The sequence below is a fragment of the Anopheles merus genome, chromosome 2L (genome assembly GCF_017562075.2).
Source record: "Anopheles merus strain MAF chromosome 2L, AmerM5.1, whole genome shotgun sequence".
Lineage (NCBI taxonomy): Eukaryota > Metazoa > Arthropoda > Insecta > Diptera > Culicidae > Anopheles > Anopheles merus.
In genome coordinates this window covers 37295951-37301543 of record NC_054083.1, presented here as the reverse complement: position 1 = coordinate 37301543, position 5593 = coordinate 37295951, and the positions used below count along the sequence as shown (strand labels likewise).

General features: G+C 44.8%; 1 long non-coding RNA gene across 1 annotated transcript; it reads right to left on the bottom strand.

Annotated features, from left to right (window-relative positions):
* Window positions 1–3753: 3753 nt before the first annotated feature.
* On the bottom strand, window positions 3754–5326 carry LOC121592536. The gene is made up of 2 exons (XR_006004675.1): window positions 4895–5326; window positions 3754–4810 (listed from the first exon to the last, which is right to left on the bottom strand). It is a non-coding gene; the product is annotated as an uncharacterized LOC121592536 (long non-coding RNA).
* Window positions 5327–5593: the final 267 nt, after the last annotated feature.

The following is a 5593-nucleotide window of genomic DNA, read 5'->3' as shown; positions in this document are numbered from 1 at the left end:
GAGGATAAAATTCAATACCAGCTGGTAAAACCCCGTCCAAGGGATTCTGAGCTCATATCGTACCGTGCTCGGCAAATGCAAAGTACACAAACGATCCTCTCCTCGATCGCGAGCCGTGAAGGTTCGTGTTTACGTCTCCCTGTTTTAAAAAAAATGTAATGTAAAATAACACAAAAACCCCGATTGACGAACTGCTGCAATGACGTCACACACACACACACTGGGCCAGGGCCGGTAAACCGAAGAAGCGGCTGGTTAGAAATATTATTTTTAAATGCATGATCTCGCACCGTCGTCTAGCGCGCGCGTTGAAGATGATGCATCAATCTTTTGGCAGCCGTGTGTGGTAAAGCAAAAATCACGGAACGATGCGCAAGTCGCTACCACACACGCAAACATACACACACACACTCGCTATCTTTGGCGCATACGCAAATGAAATGTGCGCGACGCAATGGAGCGGTGTCTTGTTGTTTGTTCGCTTGGCTTAAGTTATTGGCTTAAGTGGTCCTGATGACCAACGACTCAGTCAAACACACACACACACTCTCGGGGGCTCTCTCTCTCTCTCTCTCTCTCTCTCTCTCTCTCTCTGTGTTCTTCTAAGAAAAGAAGGAAAGGGAGAGACAGAGGTATAAAAATGAGAGAAACAAGGCCGCTCTCTCTCTTCTAGTATGGCATGCGGGACTTGTGTTAGACCGTTCGGAGAACGCTGTGGAGAAGAAGATACCAGACCAGAGTTGGTGGGGCCGCTTTGGGGATGATAATGACGGACGACCCTCACGTGACAGTAGTGGATGTGGTCAAAAATATTGTCGATTGCTCACGGTCTCTCGGCCCAACCAACCCAGAAACCCCCCCCCCGGTGAGGGGTTTGGGGATCGTTCTTTTTTTTGCAATGCTCTAACGCTCACATCGTTCACACCAAAGCAGGGATTTTTTTTTATTTGGTGTCTATACCAGGGAAGAACAACTGTTCTGGCTATAAGATTGTACTTAAATGTACATTGAACCACAATATATTGGAGTTTTGAGGCAAGATCTTACAAAAATGTGGGGTGGTTTTGGACAAACGAAGAACATTTTAGTTATTTGAAGCTATTGAAAGTGCATCAACCAATTTCGGTAGTTAAAACTATACATGTGTGTTTGAAGTTTGGACATCACGGGTCTTCAAACATTGCAGTAGGATAATCAGACATAGTTTTTAATAATAATTATTAATTATTTCGGTTAATGATTAGCATACATTCTATTGACAGGATGAATTTTCAGCTACAGAAAACCTTGGGTTATAAGGCTATGTGGAATTTTGAATAGATCCCAGAGAAAGCAGCGCCTTGGATGATCATGTCAAACATTTTTGAGGTTTAATATTGAAAAAACCGAACGATTTGAGACCGTGTTGATGATATGGCCCTATATAAAACCTCAATTTGTAACTATTTTGAAGGATATATTGGGGGCTTCAATTGTGCCTAACATCTGAAATTTTGGAAAGATCCGTCTCATATCATCCCAAAATGACTTCACTTACCATGTTTATTATAAGAGAATAAGTACATTTAATGTATAATCTTTGATCCATAGTTAAAATCCTCAACGGAACAGCATCTCTAAACACTTTTGATTTCAAAGTATATCATTCAACCGGGACCGGACTCTAAAGCGCTACTGCAAGATCCTTTTCCCCTGCGCAATCGCTTACATTGTATCGCGCAATGCGTCTTACAAAGTCTACTTTCACCGATACTATCCAATCCCGCTTTGCAGTGAGTTGTGCTTCCCTGCCCGCGCTCTAATGATGTTTATGCGCGGTTAGAAACAGACGGCGCAACTCACCCCTCGTTCGATCGTCGGTCCAACCGGTCTAAGCTGACAAGAACAGACGGTTGTGTGGGTATTGTAACAGCGTTCGGAGAGGAGGCCGGCACGTCAGGTGCTTTCGATAGTGAGCAACATTTTATTAGGTTGTAACGACTGCATTAAAATGCGAATAAGTTTTATCTAAAAAAACAGAGAATTACAGAATAGAAACCTCTCTTGCAGGTTAAAACATGAAACCAAAACCGGTTGAAAAATATGTCCCCTATGTTTTAATCACAACACACCGCACAACACAGCACGCACCGTTGCAAATGATCTTCAATCATCATTCATTAGCGTGGTAAAGGGCCTTTTTTGCTACGGCCCTTGGGGGGGGGGGGGGGGGGAGCAAAAACCCTCCAACCTGATGAGGGCCACACTGTTTAGTATCGTTTATCGTTCTACTCGGTATTGTTCGGGTGCGCTTTGAGTGGCCACTTTGGTCGGGCGGGGGTGATCGAGGGGGACATCCAATCCCACGTTTGCGTACGATCAGTGCTGAAGTGGATATTGCAATGTAACGCTTCTTGCGCCACAATAAACACGATCGAATAGTACGGTGACTTGGGGGGGGGGGGGGGGGGGGGGGGGCAGGACGCTCGGTGGGCGGTGGACAGGGAAGAACAAACAAAAAACTGCAGCACAAGCAAGGGCATCATGTTTTCGGTGGCCGGCCAGCGGTGGCAGTTTGACAAATGAGGTAGCTTTTTCGTTTGATATAGTCGGGATCTACAGGGAGAGGGAGAGTAGGTTCTGGGGGTAGGGGGTATGTTTTTATTGCCATGCTGCGCTGCTTCCAAAGCGGAGTTTATCGTCGCTATGTGTCGATAAAAGCGCGCATTGTTACAAAGGATCATGCTGGGGTCGAACCATACCCCGCAGACCGTGATACGTGTTTTTGCGACACTTTTGAATATTTTGAATGTGTTCCCGTGGTTGGAGCAGTAATTTTTTTTTTCATTTTGAATTTGACAAAAAACCTCCCCTTTTTAGCATCATTAAGCATAGGTCTCGCGCCACAGAATAACCGGAAAGGTCAAAAGGTTGTCTAGTTTTTGTGTCTGTTGTCACTGTTCACTGTATATAGCTTAAATGCCCTGAATATCCCAATCTTCAAAGATTGTTCTAGAAGCATGCAAACTTCGAACGAACCCAGGCTTTTTCCATATTTTCCATAAGGCACAGTATTAAGTCATCATGCCGGGGGAGCTTTCCTGCCGTTGCATACGCATACACCGAGATGTTGTGCGCATCCACCTAACCCAGCAACATTGCGTATGGAAATGGGATGCGCATACGGATGGGCCCCCCGGAGGGCGGAATCTGTTTTTGGGATCGCTCAGTTTTCACCATTACTTTAGACAATTCATTCACTGTTTGCACAGCCGCTGGAAGCTTCTCGAAGTGTGCAGCGATCGACGATTAGCGGACAAACCGAGGCGGTTCAGTTTTATGCTGAACTGAACGCAGAATTAAGTTGGTTTGTTGTTTAAGTTGATCGGTTGTGTCATTGCTACTCTTGTCAGAGACAGCCTCTCAAACAAGAAAGTGGATGAAATGGCAAAGGAATGGCTATAAGAAGCAAAAGCAGAACGAGTGCAAGCCATCAGTTAGACCTGTTTGAAGAATTTGGCTATAGAAAGATCGCATGGAGAAATGGAAGAAACCGTAGAAGAAGATATGCCGATGAAGACTGATTAACAAGACAGAAAACAACTAGCGAACAAATGCTAAATGAGGAATGGGAAAGCAAGGTCTTATATGGAAGAAGCAAAATTGAACAGACACGAAACGAAAGAACGCATAATATATGAGTAGATAAATAAAAAGAGTCGGAAAAACAAGATAAGTTGTTCGGATCCAGAGTGTTTAAGAAAAGAGAATATATCATCAAGAAGATATTCTTAAATTTATCTATTATGTTACTTCAATATGAATTGTTTTCTATTATTGCTTCGTTAGTATGTTTAAGTATCAGATTTTGTTTACTAAGCATTTCCATTTTGTAACAAAAATTCCTCAAAATTCGTATATTCGAAATTGTTTTGGTTGCCTTCCTACTATACAACAATTTTTTGTCTTCTGTGTGTTCCTTTAAGGTTTTTACTTTTCTTGTAATTTGCTGATTAAATTCCATACCTTTGTTTCGTATTTTATTATTCAAACTAAATGAAAGGAAATCCTACAGCAATATTTCAAAACACCACTAATACAACTAGCAGCAACCATCGAACGGGAGGTTGATCGTTTTGGGCTATTTTCTCAATTTCATCAATTTACACCGCTACGCATGACTTGCGCGAGCAAGTGCGTGCGCCTGCACAGAAGCGCGCAGTGTAGTGAGTCAAAGAAAGGGCACGTCTCATGTGAGTTTGTGTTTGTTGTTGCTGTTGTCGTTGTTGTTCTTTCACCTCCCTCCTTCGAACGTTCGCTTTGGGTGACGAAATTTGAATAAGGTTAACGCGACGCGGAACGCAATCAAACCAACGGCGGGTGTAGAACGATCGGCCCGAAACCTTCCCCCGAAACATACCATTCGGGAGAGTGTGTGAGGGAGATGGTACAAGAAGGACCACGAAAGAGAAGGAAAAGGGAAACATAAGAAATGCAAAAAAAAAACAACCACACCGCATGCGATGAGAGCAGATAACGAACACGTTGACCGGTTTGGCCGTCTTCGGGCGCAGGACTAATGCGTATGTTTTATTTTTTTGCGCCTCGGCTAAACGGCTTCAGCTTAGGAGACGGAAAGGGTTTTTTGGTTGGCTTTTAAATCTCTTCTCTCTGGCTTGCGTACCCGTACACGAGCGTTTAATCTTTCGCTCGTTTTTTTTTGAAAGCCTACCAAGCACATGGTAGGAATTGTCGATGTGTTGGAGTCAGAAATCAGTTCTAACGCGATTGTTGACGGAGTGTTTGAAATGAGCGAAGCAAAAAAAAAAGCCTTAAAAAGAGAGTGGGTATACAATTTAGAGGAACTTTTATTATAAACATTTACTCGTTTGGGCTTGAAGGTACTTTTTCTAACCTCGAAAATCGAACGCGTTCCCGAGCGCAAAAGCCGCGCAGAACCACATGATCCAAGTAAGCCTATCATCACACTATCACACACACACACGGCCTAACACAAAAAAGCGCGTGTGGTGTACACATCACCGCGGCAACAACACCGGGAAGGCACACACAAACACCTTTTCCTTCGCGAGATAGCTCGCGATTGTGACGTTTCGCGGGGTCCGTCTGCCCTCCCCCCCACGGGGTAACACGACCCCTTACCGCGTCGCAGTAGGCCGCGCTCTAAGGCACGCACTTCAGCTCCGTGGTTCTTGCTCCGTGTCAGTCGTTAGACAAGTTTGTTGCAGACTAGTTGGCCGTGGTGCTGAACTGCCCCGAAGCCGCCCGGGCACAGTGCTCCATCGCGGAATTCTATTGTTTTAGCGCTCCCGCCCAGTCGTGTTGTGTATGTGTGAGTGAGTGAGTGTGCGTGTGTTGTGTTTTGTTTTTCTATTGAGTGTTGGGAGATCGAAAGAAATCGTTCTAGAACAACTACGCGGCTGGAGCCGCGTTGTGCTCCCGCGTGGTGCTCTCGTGGTGCTGGCGAGCAGTTAGCTCCCTCTCCTTCTCTCCATCTATCTGTCTCCTGTTACCCATCTACTCTTTGCACTCGCAGTGTCTCTCTCGTTCTCATTTTATGTTGCGTTGGCAGAGAGAGAGAGCGCAGAGAGAG